We start from the raw sequence: 18501 nt of genomic DNA on the forward strand, positions 1-18501 counted from the left end.
AAGAATACCTAATAGAATTTCCTGCAATGATGTAAAATATATCCCATATGACTGTTTATTTCCTGATCAGAGAAATGTTCTGTATCTTTGCCATCCAGTATGGTAGCCACTAACCACATATGGCTCTTGAGCAACAGAAGTATGGCTAATATGACTGAGGAACTGAATTTTTAGTTATTTAATTTTAATCAATTTAAATAGCCACATGTGGATAATGACTATTATATTGAAAAGCATAGATCTAGAAGTTTATTTTGAATGGAGTAAAGTCCTCCATTTCACCAAATCACAGAATTAACAAGTCAAGTTAATGCCTATTAGAGATTTTCTCTCTTATTATCTGATAAAAAAAAAAAGATGTCATAGAATGTGTAGCTCTTAGTTGGAGCCTGTTTAGAAGAAACAACCATGAAAAGTTTAAAAGACAGTTTTGAGACAATCTGGGAAATTTGATCCTGGATCAGGCATTAGGTGATTTTTATAGAATTAGTGATAACTTTGTTAGGTGTGAAAATAGCCATGGGTTATGTTATTAAAACCACGAAAGTGAAGTTTCTAGTTGAAATACTATGATACCTAGGGTTTGCTTTAGAGAAAAAAGTATTTGTGGGGAAGTGGATGAAACAAGATTGGCCAGTGTTCACTGATCTTTAACTAGCTAAAGGGCATATGGTGTTCATTATACTGTTTGTATACTTTTGTGTGTGGTGGAATGTTTTCATGATAAACCGTTTTGAATTGGGAGAGCTCCTTGTTTATCATAAGATCAGACCATTTTCCAAGTTCATTTACTCAGTCATTAAATGGGAGAGTTAGGATTCAGATCTGTCGTTTACCTCTAAGCTCTGTTCATGTCCTATGATATCGTACTGTATCATATTTTGGACACATAGTTCTTCATCCTGCCTGCTCCATGACCCTTGACAAGTTGTCTTGCACATTTGCCTCTCATGTGGATACAGCAAATTTGGTAGCAAAGCTGGTTATATAGGTCAGCAGAGGGGAGAGTCTTCCATGGCAAGTTGGACTGGTTGAAATATTATGGAATCCAGATTTGAGGGCTGAATATAAAAAAGTAGCTTCAGAGAGAAACCAGAGGAGCAGTAGCAGTAGTGGATTTGAGAGGATAGGATGAAGCAAGGTCAAAAGAGATCTGTAATAGATAAGATGGAACCAGGTCAAAGGGCTAAGAGCATAATTTGTACAGATAATAAGGGTAATGACTGCTAATTCTTCCTGGGAAACAGCTGTGTGTTTCAAAGGCCAGTTAAGTGACTGGGCATATAGCCAGTTTGACATTGTTTGTTGTGAAATGTACTACTATACCTGTTAGTCTCTATTTATTTAATCTAAAATAATTGTAATAGAATAGAATTTTTATCTGGAAGGTGCTGTTGAGATCATCTAATTCAACATATTTATTTCGAAGTGTTAACAAATTTATATTGCATTTCCAAAGGGTATGTTCTCATGGAATTATATGCCATAAAGATTACAGAATTTCACTTATGTGTGCTGTCAAGATTTTGAGATAAGTAGATAATAGTTTTGATTGTTCAAGTAATGTAAATATTTGGTTAAATTGGTTGTTGATTAAAGTAGAGAAGAATATTTTTATTTCTAAAATAAAATTTATTTTATGAAATATAACTTATGAATTGCACTTACACTTACATTTCTAGTCTCAGGGCTGTTGTTAAGTAAGAATTTCTCACATCAGTAAATGAACAGCCACATAGTATACATTTTATATTATTGTAAGTATCCATGTTTTATATTTCATGCAGTTCAAACAAACTATTAATGCAGAAATAAATTAGTGAGTGGAATTGTTATATGTATGTTTGTTATATGTTTGCCTCACTAGGATATAACTATTTAAAAGCAGAGTAAAACAAGACATTATTGAATAGCATGATACTGGCATTGTGATAATTTTCTAATTGTATTTACTTGCACCTTTTGTGGACTGTTTGAACATTTCTATTTGAGTTCCATTTCTGAATTATTCAGTTAAAGCTAAAAAAAAAAAGAAATTGGTTCTCCTGTATGCAAACTATTCTATAGTCGAAAGCAACAAGCTCACAAAATCAGTTTCTGAGTCTGATGGCAGATATTAGTATTAATAGGTACTATTAAGTTAAGACTACTTTAATCATTTGTTTATTCATTGATTATTTCATCTATTCATTAATTTAGCAAATTAATATGTGTTCCCATTGAGAATGAAACTATAAAGAAGACATAGCCTCTACCCTTATGCTGCCCATGTTTTAGTTGAGTAAACAGACATATAAGTAAATAATTGGGTGTGCTGATTGTTATGATGGTGGCAAATGCAAGGGGTCATGGGAATATTATGGAGAAAAGGATTAGCTAGGAGATGGGGTGGACTTGAGGTATAGACCGTTTTCATGGAAAAGAACCTTAAAGAATAAATTGAGGTTGATTATATTTCTTGTTACATTAATAATGGCAACTGTGAGAATCAGATTTTTAAAGATCAATAGATGTCATCTTTATCCTTTTAGCTTTGAACATACTTCTGCTTCCATTTTCCCTACTGTTTGCTTCAGATGCTATTTCATACTGCAACCTTTGATCTCTGTTGTATCTGATTTTATTCTTTGGATCTTGGTTGACATCTGGTCCATTTTAGATGACTGACCTGGCTTTCAGCATTTACTCTTAGTCTGACCTGGCACTGTCAAACTACTTTGCTTCTGGTAACTGTCCCTCTTCTTAACCTATTGCAGCTTCAAACAAGAGGAGGTTTGTTCATATGATCTGACCAGGCATCTAGAGTCCTGCTCCAGCCAAGCTCCATGTCTTCCTGCTAACTTTATTTTTCCGATATCGAGTATTAGAAAAGAAAGGTCTGAGAGAACACAAGTGTCATATGGCTCAAGACCAAAGTGCAAGAAGATTGTGAGAGGAATATAATAAGTTTGGAAAGGCAAGTGAAGACTGGACTGTAAGACCCATAAAAACATGAATTTGGGGCTTTATTTTTTATGCCAAGTGGAACCCATAAATGGTTTTCAGAAGAATTGTGGCACCATCACATCTATACTGTAGAAAGACAATAGTGTCATGACTGGGCCATAAAGAGGAGAGGTTGCTATCAGGGAGACCAATTAAAGAAAAGAGATGATGAAGCCCTGAATTGAGCAAGACAGTAATGATGGAAAAGAAGAAATAAATCAGAAAACTTTCAGAGATGAGACTGATAAGATTTGGGAGCTAATTGGAAATTGAGCTTGAAGGGAAAGAAAAATATTCAAGTATTTTCTGAATTTTCTAGTGTGTGTGATTAACAGGTTATTTTTTCCTTTGCCATTATAATTGTAATTAATGTAAAAAGTTAATTACATTTGTAGCTACTTGTTTAATGGCTATCTTCTCCACTGCACTGATCTCCATGAGGGCAGGGACTTTGTCTTTCTTGCTTATATCTGTATTCCCCAGCACTAGGCACAGGGTCTGGCTATACTGATATATTCAGTAGTGGTTGACCAACTGACAGGTTTCATTTGTTCAATACAACTTACTGACTACCAGGGACTGTTGAAGATGAATTTTAATACCTTTAACTAAAATATGAAATACATGAGGATGAGCAGAATTAGCTAACACGTAAAAGATTATGTTTTGGACACACTGAATTGAGATGCCCTGAACATCTAGTTGAAGATATGAAACTATCTAAATTTCGAAAGAGCAATCTTGGTAATAGGCAATTCAGATTCGGGATGTAAGTAAAACCTGAAGCCATGGAATATTTGAGATTAATAGAGTAAGAAAAGTGAGGCATAATAATGGCTGAAGACAATTCTGGGGAATAAAAATATTTAAGAGATAAGTAGAGAAAGAAGGGTTAATTAATTAAGGCTACTGAGAAGGATGTTGAATTATAGGAGAAAAATTAGGGAATAGTGTTGTCATCAAAGAGAAATAAGGAAAATCTTTCAAGGAGGAGTATGTCTTGGGATACAGTATGGTGAAATTTGAACCCCTAGGAGAGTTCTTGGAGGTCAGCACTTCCTGAACTAGTCTCTCCTTTTTTTTTTTTGTGCCTCAGAATTTGTGGCTGAACTCTTTAATTTATGGTCAAATTACTTCAAACTGTGGCAACTTTCTAATACCTTATAATTCCTTCAGTATGAGTATTGTTCAGGCAATAAAGCCTTAAGATTGTTGCCTATGAACTGCAAGAGAAAAAGACCAAAATTTAGAAAGAAGTTTCTGCTTTTAGATGAAGTATCTGTCCTACACTAATTTTCTCTTCAAATTTTCATGGTCCATTGCTCCTTTCATTTGGATAAATTTTACTTTTCAGTTTTGATAATGCTTTTAAAGCAATTAAAGACAAATGGATTTCTAGCCATTATAAATGATTCTTAACGGATAAGGATATAGTAACATTTGTGAACATACTAGTGTGTGTGGTAGAATGGGGAAGCTGTAATTCTTTAATTTGTATGGCTTTCTGAGTTACTATGAATTTTATTTTAAAAAACAATGAAGATCGCAATCTTGCTTTTATTCTCCTGATTTTCTTTGGAAAAACAAATTATTTTATCCATAGCCTAGGTTCCTCAACATTCAATCAGTCAGAGAGAACTAAAAGACAATATAAACACTGTTTTTGGAAATAGAAACACTTGAAGAATTATTTGTCTTCAGGAGTCCCCTGCTTGTGGTATATACGTGTGTGTGCCCACGAAGATCTATTTCGTAGCTCTAAATTGATTAACTGTATGGGATGCTACTCATTTACTGTGACACATTTCTTTGTAAATAGACCCATTAATATTGTGCTGTGCTTCCACTAGATGACCAGTAAATTTGGGTTAAAAGATTAATTGTTGACAAGATTTAGAAACTACCTAACGTTTCAAAAAATGCCTGACTTGTTGCAATTACATACAAAGTCGAAAGTCTTTTGGTTCGCTAACAATTGTTGAATTAATAGAAACTATCCTGGCCATTGGTAGTCAGGTTGGATCCACTGATGCCTTTTGGTCAGGTACTGGGAAATTCTTCAATAATGTCATAATCTGCCAAGGTGCCATTAGTCCAACAGGAAGTTTTCAGAGCCTGTGGGATATACATGGGGAAAAAGACACAAAATAAATGGATGGAATACATATTTAGGACTAGTCAGGCAGGCAGGCAGGGAAAAGCTGTGGAAAGAACATTTGCATTTTTGATTTAGGCAAATCTTACCTGGAGTACTATGAAAGTAACTTAATTAAGGGGAATTATTCTGATCATGTTTTTCTTGGTTTCTTGATACAGAGGTTGATTTTGGTGATTGGTAAAAGAGATGACAAAAAAGAAAGTTTGAAAGTCGCTCAGTTGTCTCTTTGTGACACCATGGTCTGACAAAAAAGAATCCTTGCATTTACTTCTTCTGTTTGTTTTGTTTTTATTTGCCACATCCATTTCCTCTAACAAATCTCACTTTCTTTGTTGCTATCATACTCTTTTCCAGGCAACATTTTAATCTGTCATGACTGAGCAGAAAAGTAAGTTGCTGCTGCTGCTGCTATGATTGTAATGCAGCCAAAATTTAAGACAAGAGGCCGTAAGGTGATTTAGAGGTCAGGTGACTTGCATCAGCCTAGAGAGTAAAAGTGTTTTGTTGTTGTTTAGTCCTTGAGTCGTGTCCAACTCTAGCAACCTCATGGACTGCAGCTCACCAGGCTCCTCTCGTCCATGGGACTTCACAGGTAAGAATACTTGAGTGGGTTGCCGTTTCCTTCTCCAGGGGATCTTCCTGACCCAGAGGTCAAACCTGTGTCTCTTTCTTGACAGGCGGATTCTTTACCACTGGGCCACCAGGGAGGATGAGACGGTTCAATAGCATCACTGACTCAATGGACATAAATTTGAGCAAACTCTGGAAGAGAGTGATGGACAGGGAAGCCTGGTGTGCTGTAGTCCATGGGGTTGCAAAGCTTTGGGCATGACTTACTGACTGAACAACAATAGCAACAACACCATGGAAGCCCCCATTAAGTTTAAAGAGTTCTAATGCTTTTGGCTGCACTCAGTATGCCAGCAAATTTGGAAAACTCAGCAGTGGCCACAGGACTGGAAAAGGTCAGTTTTCATTCCAGTCTCAAAGAAGGGCAATGCCAAAAAGAATGTTCAAATTACTGCACAATTGTACTCATTTCACATGCTAGCAAGGTAACGCTTAAAATTCTTCAAGCAAGGCTTCAATGGTACGTGAATTGAGGACTTCCAGATGTTCAAACTGGACTTAGAAAAGACAGAGGAACTAGAGAGCAAATTGCCAACATCTGTTGGATCATAGAAAAAGCAAGAGAATTCCAGAAAAATATCTACTTCTGCTTCATTGACTATGCTAAAGCCTTTGATTGTGTGGATCATGACAACCTGTGGAAAATTCTTCAAGAGATGGGAATACCAGACCACCTGACCTGCCTCCTGAGAAACCTGTATGCAGGTTAAGAAGCAACAGTTAGAACTGGACATGGAACAACGGATGGGCTCCAAGTCGGGAAAGGAGTACATCAAGGCTGTATATTGTCACCCTGCTTATTTAACTTATATGCAGAATACATCAGCGAAATGTCCGGCTGGATGAAGCACAAGCTGGAATCAAGATTGCCAGGAGAAATATCAATAACCTCAGAGAGGCAGATGACACCACCCTCATGGCAGAAAGCAAAGAGGAACTAAAGAGCCTCCTGATGAAGGTGAAAGAGGAGAATGAAAAAGCTGGCTTGAAACTCAACATTCATAAAATGAAGATCATGGCATCTGATCCCATCACTTCATGGCAAATAGATGGGGAAACAATGGAAACAGCGACAGACTTCCTTGGGCTCCAAAATCACTGCAGGTGATGACTGCAACCATGAAATTAAGAGATACTTGCTTCTTGGAAGAAAAGCTATGACAAACCTAGACAGTGTATTAAAAAGCGGAGACATTGCTTTGCCAACAAAGGTCCGTCTAGTCAAAACTATGGTTTTTCCAGTAGTCATGTATGGATGTGAGAGTTGGACTATAAAGAAGGCTGAGCACTGAAGAATTGATGTTTTTGAACTGTGGTGTTGGAGAAGACGCTTGAGAGTCTTTTGGACTGCGAGGAGATCAAACCAGTCCATCCTAAAGGAAACCAGTTCTGAATATTCATTGGAAGGATTGATGCTGAGGCTGAAACTCTAATACTTTGACCATTTGATGCTAAGAGCCAACTCATTGGAAAAGACCCTGATGCTGGGAAATATTGAAGGCAGGGGGAGAAGGGGGTGACAGAGGACGAGATGGTTGGATGGCATCACTGACTCAATGGACATGAGTTTGAGCAAGGTCCAGGAGTTGGTCAAGGACAGGGAAGCCTGGCATGCTGCAGTCCATGGTGTTGCAAAGAGTCAGACACAACTGAGTGACTGAACAACAACATTTCTGGCAGGAAGATCCATATTTATTACTGTGAATGTATTTGAAATCTTATGAACTTGTACTCTTAAATCTTCAAAATATTTGTTAAATGAGTAGAATGATAAAATTACATTCAGCAAGATGGAGTTCAGTAACCCTAACATGGACCCAGGAGTAAAGGATATACCATCCTTTTTCCTTGAGAGGTCGCATCACCAGATTTTTTTTTTTTTTTGGTTAATTCTTCAGCGTGGTGTAAAAAATATTGTAATTTGAGGATATCATGGAAACTCCTAAGATGGACATAGATGGCTGCAGTCCTGTGATCCTGCCAGCAGGAGCCACTGAGAAGGTGCCATGGGACATAAATGTTCTCTTTGGGCATTTCCTAATTTTCTCTTCATACTTAAGCATCAGTAGTGTGTGCCTGTTTCAAGGTTGCAAGTTAGACTATATTTCTTTTGGAAGCTGGGTATTTTTGCTTTATTTATGAATATTCCTTTTTACTATTAGAGGAGGCGGAGCCTGTAGAGCCTAGTATAACCCTAAATTACTTTTTAAAACAAGAAATAGTTGCTTTAAAAACACAGTATCTACTTTTTGCTTTATTCCTCTTATATCTGTGGATGCTTTTCTAGTATATCCAGAAGATGAAATACTTTCGGCATGTTTGTAGAAAGTATTATCAATTAAATATTATTATTTAAAATTTGAGATTTGTTTTGGTAAGAACAAAATTTGAAGCCATCTACTGAGAATTACAATTAGAGTAGAATATAGGAATTAACCTATAGTTTAGATATTTTTGTTATTAAAGCTGATTATGTTTTAAAGGGCTTCTTAAACTGATACACTTGAGTCGAACACAATCCTTACTAGTTAAGCTAATTAGTTCAACATCAGGGTTTTCCTTAAAAATATCTGTGAACAGTACAGAAAATGCCTAAGACCCTCTTTTGGTCTCAGGTTTGTAAGAGGGCATATAAATGAAGAAATAATGATGAATAATCATCTAAAAATTATCAGTCACACTATACCCCAAAGAGACCAAACAGATGAAAAAAAATTTAAGCTAACTTGGGTAAAATTCCCAGAGATGCCAACAAATGTATCTTGCTTTACAGTTAGTGTTACAGTGTTAGTCACTCAGCCCTGTCCGATTCTTTGGGTTCCCATGGACCGTAGCTCGCCAGGCTTCTCAGTCCATGGAATTCTCCAGCCAAGAATACTGGAGTGGGTAGCCATTCCTTTCTCCAGGGGATCTTCCTGACCCAGGGATCGAACCTAGATCTCCTACATTGTTGGCAGATTCTTTATTATCTGATCCACCAGGGAAGCCCTAGCTTAGACAACAACAACAAAAAAAGGAAAAAGGAAGAAAATACTAGTGAATATATAAATATTATGCTGAAGAGAAATTTTGTTTTCTTCTTTGCTTAGGGTAATCTCTTCTGTCTTAAGGATCATATACTTTTATAACCCCAGATTCTGATTAAGAAGTGTAATTACACACACACACACATACACACACAGAGTAAAGCTATTAAACAAAAATAGCCTGAAAGATCCCAGTTGCCCACTAGATAGCCTCATATTATAGTCTCAGCTCCTAGGTGGTACAGGTTCTACCTTCTTGCCCTGCCACTTCAGCCTAATTTTAAAAACTTTAAATTGCCCTTAAATTTTATAAAATGCAGAGTTTCACCATTAAACATGATTTTACGTGAAGGATTTTTTTACATGCATTTTAATGGGTTGAGGAAGACCTCTGTCTATCCCTGTGTTTGTGAGAGTTTTAATCATCAATGGGTATTGAATTTTGCAAACACTTTTTCTGCATCTATTGAAAAACGGTATGATTTTCTCTTTTATTCAGTTATGTGGCAAATTAAATTGATTGATTTTTGAATGTTAAACTAGCTTTGCATTCTTGTGATAAACCCCACTTGGTCATGTCTTAACATTCTTATTTATTGCTAGAATCAGTTTGCTCAAATTTTGTCTAAAAAAGGCAGAGGAACCAGAGATCAAATTGCCAACATCCGCTGGATCATCGAAAAAGCAAGAGAGTTCCAGAAAAACATCTATTTCTGCTTTATTGATCATGCCATAGCCTTTGACTCTGTGGATCACAATAAACTGTGGAAAATTCTGAAAGAGATGGGAATACCAGACCATCTGAACTGCCTCTTGAGAAACCTGTATACAGCTCAGAAAGCAACAGTTAGAACTGGACATGGAACAACAGACTGGTTCCAAATAGGAAAAGGAGTACGTCAAGGCTGTATAGTGTCACCTTGCTTATTTAACTTATATGCAGAGTACATCATGAGAAACGCTGGGCTGGAGGAAGCACAAGCTGGAATCAAGATTGCTGGGAGAAATCTCAATAACTACAGATATGCAGATGACACCACCCTTATGGCAGAAAATGAAGAAGAACTAAAGAGCCTCTTGATGAAAGTGAAAGAGGAGAGTGAAAAAGTTGGCTTAAAGCTCAACATTCAGAAAACTAAGATTATGGCATCCAGTCCCATCACTTCATGGCAAATAGATGGGGAAACAGTGGAAACAGTGGCTGACTTTACTTTTCTGGGCTCCAAAATCACTGCAGATGGTGATTGCAGCCATGAAATTAAAAGATGCTTACTCCTTGGAAGGAAAGTTATGACCAACCTAGACAGCATATTAAAAAGCAGAGACATTACTTTGTCAACAAAGGTCCATCTAGTCAAGGCTATGGTTTTTCCAGTGGTCATGTAAAGATGTGAGAGTTGGACTATAGAGAAAGCTGAGTGCTGAAGAATTGATGCTTTTGAACTGTGGTGTTGGAGAAGACTCTTGAGAGTCCCTTGGACTACAAGGAGATCCAACCAGTCCATCCTAAAGGAAATCAGTCCTGAACATTCATTGGAAGGACTGATGCTGAAGCTGAAACTCCAGTCCTTTGGCCACCTGATGCGAAGAGCTGACTCATTTGAAAAGACCCTGATGCTGGGAAAGATTGAGGGCAGGAGGAGAAGGGGACGACAGAGGATGAGATGGCTGGATGACATCACCGACTCAACGGACATGTGTTTGACTGGATTCTGAGAGTTGGTGATGAATAGGGAGGCGTGGCGTGCTGCGATTCATGCTACTGCTGCTGCTAAGTCGCTTCAGTCATGTCCGACTCTGTGCGACCCCATAGACGGCAGCCCACCAGGCTCCGCCGTCCCTAGGATTCTCCAGGCAAGAAGACTAGAGTGGGTTGCCATTTCCTTCTCCAGTGCATGAAAGGGAAAAGTGAAAGTGAAGTCGCTCAGTCGTGTCTGACTCTTAGCGCCCCCATGGACTGTAGCCTACCAGGCTCCTCCGTCCACGGTTCGTGGGGTCTCAAACATTCGGACAGGACTTAGCGACTGAACTGAACTAAACTTTGTGTTTATGTTCATGAGCGATATTGATTTATAGTTTTCATGAATTTTCTTTGTCTGGTTTTGCTATCAAGGTAATTCTGTCCTCATAAAATGCATAGACAAGTGTTTATACTTCTTGTCTTTTTGTAAAGATTTTGTGTGGAATTAGTATTATTTCTTCCTTAAATATTTTATAGAGTTTATCAGTAAAGCCATCTGGGCCTGGAGTTTCTTTTGTAAGAAGGCTTTAAACTATAGTCAATTTCTTTAAAGGTAGAGAGCTATTTAGAGTATTTATTTTTTAGTGAGTTTAATAACTTGCTATTTCATGGAATTTATCTACTTCTTTTGAATTGTAAGATTTTTGGTATGCAGTTGTTTAAAACATTTTCTTGGTATACTTTTTATGTCTGTAAGATTTTTAATGATGATACCTTTTAATTTCTGGTTTTGATGATTTTTGTTCTTTTTGTTTACCCATTTCACTAGAGGTTCATTAGTTTTTTTAGATCTTTTCAAATAATCAGGTTTTTTTGGCCTATTTTCCCTCTGATTTGTCTGTTTCCTCTTTGGTTGATTTCACTCTTATCTTTGTTATTTCCTTACTTTTATTTGCTTTGGGTCTCCTTTGCTTTTTTTAAAAGTTGAAACTTAGGTCATTAATTCTGAATAGTCTTTTTTTAATATAAGCACCTAAAGCTATAGTTTTCCCTCTAAACACTGATGTGGCTGAATCCCACAAATTTTATTTTGTTGTATTTTCATGAAGAATGAGGTATTTTAAAATACAAAAAAATTTGTGAATTTTAAAAATTTGACCTGAGGATTATCCAAAAGTGTGTTGGTTTAATTTCAGAAAATTTAGTTTTCCTAGATATCTTATTGGCAGTAGTTTCTAATTTACTGACATTGTGGTTGGAGATACTATGTATGGTTTTAGCCATTTTAAATTTATGGAGACGTGCATGACCGAACATATTAGCCTATCATGGTAAATGTACCATCTGTTCTTACAAAGAGTATTTTACAGTTTGAGGGGCATACTATTCTAAAAATTTAAGGTAAATCATAAATCCTCTATGTCTTGACTAAAGCTTTATTTAGTTTTTCTATAAGTTGCTGAGAAAGAATCTCTTTACGATGGTTATAGATTTTTCTGTTTCTTCTTTTAATTCTGTCCATTTTAGTCTCTGTCATTTTTAATTAACATTTTTAATCATAAATGTATATGTGCCTAATGACTCTATTTGAAAAATTGAGTCTTTTATCATTACAAAGTATCCCTTTTTATCTTCAGTGATATTCTTTATCTTATAGTTTATTTTCTCTGATATTATCAATAATATATGTACTATATATCTACCTACATGTTTATTGTTTATATGATCTTTATTTTTCTACCTAACTATTTTTCTCTTGTAGACAAAGACTGCTTTTTCTTTTTAAAATCCATTGTGAATATCTATGCCTGTTCATTGAAGTGCTTAGTATATTAACATTTAATGTAATAATTAATATGCTTGATTTAAGTCTGTCATTTTTCCTATTATCTGACTTTTGGCTATTGTTGCTCCTCTTTCCTCTTGCCTGATTTCTTTTGGATGAATTTTTATAATTTTGATTTCTCTATTGACTTTTGGGATAAACCTCTTTGCATGGTTTTGTGAATGATTATGTATTAAAGTATATATTCATAACTTTTTGCAATCTAATTAGAGTTAATGTTGTGTCTACATAAAATGTAGAAATCTTGCAGATATATATTGATGCATCCATTTATCACATACTTCACTTTATATTATATTAAGTATATGTTGTATCTAAATACATTGTAAACCTCATATAATAAAATTATAATTCTTGCTTTAAACTTCACGGGTATTTTGTAAATATACAGTAAAATTAGTCTTTACTATTTACTCAAAATACTTACCATTTCCAGTACTTTTTATTCATTCATCAAGATTTGAATTCACTATTGTATCATTAAAAAAAAATCTTTATGTATTTGTTTAGTTGGTTGTTCTGGGTCTTCGTTGCTGCACGTGGGCTCTCTCTAGTTGTGGAAAGTGGAGGCTACTCTTCATTGCGATGCATCGGCTTCTCATTGTGTTGGCTTCTCTTGCTACAGTGTGGGCTCTAGGCTCACAAGCTTCAGTAGTCTTGGCACACAGGCTCGGTAGTTGTGGCTCAGATTCTAGAGCACCGGCTCAGTAGTTGTGGTGCACCGACTTAGTTGCTCCGTGGCATGTGGGATCTTCCTGGACCAGATATCAAAACAGTGTCCCTTGCGTTGCAAGGCAGATTCTTAACCACTGGACCACCAGGGAAACCCTATTGTTTCTTTTTAGCTTGGGGAAAGTCTTTGTCATTTCTGTAGTGTTATCTGGTGACAATGAATTCCCTTAGTTCTCCTTTATCAGAAAATATCTTTATTTCACCTGTATTCTTTTAAAAAAGAAATTATGTATTTATTTTTGGTTGTGCTGGGTCTTCATTGTTGCGCACAGGCTTTCTCTAGTTGTGGCAAGTGGGGTCTACTCTTCCTTGCAGTGTGTGGGCTTCTCGTTGTGGTAGTTTCTCTTGTTGCAGAGCACAGAGCATAGGCTCTAAGTCACATGAGCTTCAGTAGTTGCAGCTCTCAGGCCCTGGAGCTCGGTAGTTGTGGCACATGGGCTTAGTTGCCCTGCAGCATGTGGAATCTTCCTGGACCAGGGATTGAACCCGTGTCTCTTGCATTGGCAGACTCTCAACCACTGGACCACCAGGGAAATCCTTCACCTATATCCTTGAAGGATATTTTCACAAGATGTAGGTTTCTTTAAAGATGTTATCTTTCTGCCTACGTTGTTTCTGATGAAAAATAGGTAATTCTAATGTTGTTTTCTTATATGTAATTTGTTGTTTTTTCTGGCTACTTTTAATATTTTCTCTTTATTTTTGGCTTTCGTCAGTTGATTGTAATGTGCTTGGGTGTGTATTTATTTGCATTTATTACATTGTGAAACTCAGCAGTGGCCACAGGACTGGAAAAGGTCAGTTTTCATTCCAATCCCAAAGAAATGCAATGCCAAAGAATGCTCAAACTACCGCAAAATTGCACTCATCTCACATGCTAGTAAAGTAATGCTCAAAATTTTCCAAGCCAGGCTTCAGTAATACGTGAACCGTGAACTTCCAGATGTTCAAGCTGGTTTTAGAAAAGGCAGAAGAACCAGAGATCAAATTGCCAACATCTTCTGGATCATCAAAAAAGCAAGAGAGTTCCAGAAAAACATCTATTTCTGCTTTATTGACTATGCAAAGCCTTTGACTGTGTGAATCACAATAAACTGTGGAAAATTCTGAAAGAGATGGGAATACCAGACCATCTGACCTGCCTCTAAAGAAACCTGTATGCAGGTCAAGAAGCAACAGTTAGAACTGGACATGGAACAACAGACTGGTTCCAAATAGGAAAAGGAGTACGTCAAGGCTGTATTTTGTCACCCTGCTTATTTAACTTATATGCAGAGTACATCATGAGAAACGCTGGGCTGGAGGAAGCACAAACTGGAATCAAGATTGCCAGGAGAAATATTAATAACCTCAGATATGCAGATAACACCACCCTTATGGCAGAAGGTGAAGAAGAACTAAAGAGCCTCTTGATGAAAGTGAAAGAGGAGAGTGAAAAAGTTGGCTTAAAGCTCAACGTTCAGAAAACTAAGATCATGGCATATGGTCCCATGACTTCATGGGAGGTAGATGGGGAAACAGTGGAAACAGTGTCAGACTTTATTTTTTGGGGCTCTAAAATCACTGCAGATGGTGATTGCAGCCATGAAATTAAAAGATGCTTACTCCTTGGAAGGAAGGTTATGACCAACCTAGATAGCATATTTAAAAGCAGAGACATTACTTTGCCAACAAAGGTCTATCTAGTCAAGGCTATGGTTTTTCCAGTGGTCATGTATGGATGTGAGAGTTGGACGGAGAAGAAGCTGAGCGCCGAAGAATTGATGCTTTTGAACTGCGGTATTGGAGAAGACTCTTGAGAGTCCTTTGGACTGCAAGGAGATCCAACCAGTCCATCCTAAAGGAGATCAGTCCTGGTTGTTCATTGGAAGGACTGATGTTGAAGCTGAAACTCCAATACTTTGGCCACCTGATGCGAAGAGCTGACCCATTGGAAAAGACCCTAATGCTGGGAAGCACTGGGGGCAGGAGGAGAAGGGGACGACAGAGGATGAGATGGTTGGATGGCATCACCGACTCGATGGACATGGGTTTGGGTAAACTCTGGGAGTTGGTGATGGACAGCGAGGCCTGGCGTGCTGCGATTCATGGGGTCTCAAAGAGTCGGACACGACTGAGCGACTGAACTGAACTGAACATTGTGATTTTCTAAACTTCCTGAACCAGTAAATTTATTTCTTTCACTGAATTTGAGACATTTTCTGTGAGGTTTACTCATTTTTTTTCTCTGTTATCTCCTGTTTGCTATTAATCTCATCAATTGAATTTTATCACAAATATATTTATTTTTTTTTAGTTCTGTTATTTCTATGTGGTATTTTTTTGTTTGGTTGGTTTTTTATTTGTTTTTGGTTTTTTTGCATTTCCTCTTTCTCTGATGAAATATTCTATCATTTTAACTAATATGAGCATATGTTTCTTTACCTTACTGAGCATCTTATAATGATTTCTTTAAAGTCCTTATTTAATATTGCTGACATCTAGTTCAACTTGTCTCAGCAGATTGAGTCACACATTCCTGTTCATCCTATGTTGAATAATTCTTGAGTGTATCTTGGATATTTTAACTGTTATGCTTTGAAACCTCGAGATCTTGTTACATGCTTCCAAAGAGTGTTGATATTTTCTTTTAGCATTCAATTAACTTGGATTTAAATTGTAAATTATCATGTCTATAGTGGGCAGAGACTGATATCTTGGTTCAGTTCTTTATACCTTAGCTCCAAGCTGCTTTCAGTTTGTACCACACATTCATGTTTCAAGAGTCAGTCAGAGACGTAGGCTGAGTTTAAACATAGAATTTCAGGTTCTTTTTCTTTATTTCTCTTCTTTTTGGGTTTCCTCCTCATTCTCCAGCACCTTTGGTTGCTCCAGGCTTTTTCTCCTTGTTTCTCCAGTTAGAAAGGTGATAGAACTTTTAGCTGACTGCCCTTCCCAATTCCTTTGCTACCACTATTGCCACTGCAGCTGCTTCTAGAAAAAAACAGGAAAAAACAAGTCACTTAGGAAAAGACAGCAAGAAACAAGTCACTTGCTCCAGATGTTGACTCCCCTCCAAAATCTCTCTTCCTTAGTTGGGTCTCCAAAACCCTCAGATAGGTTTTCACCCTAGAATGTGTGTCTGTTATTTAGAGGAGAATTGGTTTGGTAGGCACTCCTCTTTACTTTTACCACCTGGACATCCTTTGTTCTATCAACAAAGTTCTATCAGCAAAAGTCTGAGTCTCTTAGTCTGAGTCTGAGTCTCTTAGAATATTCAGTTTCTCCTCAACAGACTCATTCCATTTAACTAACATGTAAACTAATAGCTCAACTGGTAAAGAATAAGCCTGTAATGCAGGAGACCCCAGTTCGATTCCTGGGTCCGGAAGATCCCCTGGAGAAAGGATAGGCTACCCACTCCAGTATTCTTGGGTGTCCCTTGTGGCTTAGCTGGTAAAGAATTTGCCTGCAATGTGGGAGACGTGGGTTCAATCCCTGGGTTGGGAAGATCCCCTGGAGAAGGGAAAGACTACCTGTAACTCCAGTATTCTGGCCTGGAGAATTCCATGGACTATACTGTCTATGGGGTTGCAAAGAGTCGGACGCAACTTTCACTTCCCTAAACTCAATTTTAGATTTGCATATATATATTTTTTAAAGCTCTCACTTTCACATTGATATCCTCTCAAGTTACTTATGTGTTATCTTTGTTTTTCTATGTCATTTCTTATAAGGGTTATCTATTTTTAATACTTATTGTTCCTCACCACAAGTTTATATCTCTCTTTATGGTTTTGCATTTTCTTTTAGTGTATTTTTGATATTTCTCTCTTAAAAGACATCAGTGACAACTCATAAATTCAGAATTCCTCTTCAGACTATCCTTCATTTTTCTGTAGTATCCAAGGCTGTTGACCATAGTCTGCTGGAAGCTTTTCCTTCTGTGACTTACATGTACCTTTCGACTCTTTATTTTTCTTCTTTATCTGTGAAGTTCTCATTGCCAGCTTCTTCCTCCTCTCTCTCTCTCTCTCTCTCTCTCTCTCTGAAATATCGTATTCCTCAAGGTTTTTCCTTGGCCTTCTTTTTCCATTAGAAATCTCATCTATTACTACCGGAGTTATTCCAGGTATTCCTATTATGCTGATGACTCAAATCCAAAGTATAGTCAAGCTGTAAAGTTATATACATGGGCAGAATTCTGACTCTGCATCTTAGTAACAGTGATCTTAGGTAAGATGTGTAGCCAAGATCTTTAGGACCCACTTTGTGTAAAATAATAATACCTTATATCATACTCAGTCGCTTCAGTTGTGTCTGAGTCTGTGATCCCATGGACTGTAGCTCGCCAGTCTCCTCTGTCTATGGGTTTCTCTAGGTAAGGATACTGGAGTGGATTGCCATTCCCTCCTCCAGAGGATCTTCCTGACCCAGGGATCAAACTTGCATCATCTGTGTTTCCTGCATTAAAAGCAGATTCTTTACCACTCAGCCACTGGGAAGCCCTATAAGTTTCCATATCACATTGGCATGCATAGTTTATAGTATACATATAACTTGGTTAATATTCAAATGTTGGTGCATGTGTGCGTGCTAAGTCTCTTCAGTCATGTCTGACTCTTTGCAACCCTATGCACTGTAGCCCACCAGGCTCCTCTGTCCTTGGGATTCTCCAGGCAAGGATACTGGAGTGGGTTGCCATACTCTCCTCTAGGGGATCTTCCCAACTCAGGTATAGAATCCACGTCTCTTATGTCTCTTGCATTGGCAGGTGGGTTCTTTACCACTAGTGCTACCTGGGAAGCCCTCAGATGTTAGTAACAATTATTAAAGCCATGTATACAGTCTTCATCCCTCTTCATACTTTTGCCCTACAAATTCAGTGTATTATCAAAACCAGATGTCTTAAATCAGCATCTCCAAAATAGCATCTGCTACTGGTGTCCCTTTTACTATTAATGACACCATCATCTTCCCGGTTATTCAGGCACAAGACATTGGTATCATCTATCAGATGGGCTTGGTTTTGGCCCCTTCCATTCACCAGTAATTTGCCAAGACAAATAAATACTCCCTTCATACACCTCTTATTTGTTCCCTTTTCCCCAATACTCCTAACCATTTTTTATTTTTAAAAAACTCTTACGTCTTCAGCATAGGAAATGGCAACGCACTCCAGTATTCTTGCCTGGAAAATTTCCACGGACAGAGAAGCCTGGTGGGTTACAGTAAATGGTATCACAAAGAGTCGGACACAACTGAGAATGCACGCTTATGTCCTCTTTTGTTCATCATATTTTATTTAGATAGGCTTCTAACTTTCTTATCCAGTCTCTCTTTAATTTTTCATTTATTCTTCAATTTGTTTCTATATTATTCTTTTGAAAGCAAAGTTCGAATCATGTTACTCTACCACATGGATAATCGTCACCATCATCGTCATCTAACATTATTTTCTTAT

The 18501-nt window shown here is 37.3% G+C and overlaps 1 protein-coding gene and 1 long non-coding RNA gene across 6 annotated transcripts in view; both read left to right on the forward strand.

Annotated features, from left to right (window-relative positions):
• The window catches only part of ATG10 (autophagy related 10), a 256590-nt gene that overhangs the window by 125926 nt on the left and 112163 nt on the right, over positions 1–18501 (forward strand). The window lies entirely within an intron of this gene.
• Positions 4061–8795, forward strand: LOC145511144 (uncharacterized). The gene is made up of 2 exons (XR_014057545.1): positions 4061–5735; positions 5821–8795. It is a non-coding gene; the product is annotated as an uncharacterized LOC145511144 (long non-coding RNA).

Source organism: Giraffa tippelskirchi, chromosome 6 (genome assembly GCF_054371585.1).
Source record: "Giraffa tippelskirchi isolate mGirTip1 chromosome 6, T2T-mGirTip1v1.2.pri, whole genome shotgun sequence".
Classification (NCBI taxonomy): Eukaryota; Metazoa; Chordata; class Mammalia; order Artiodactyla; family Giraffidae; genus Giraffa; species Giraffa tippelskirchi.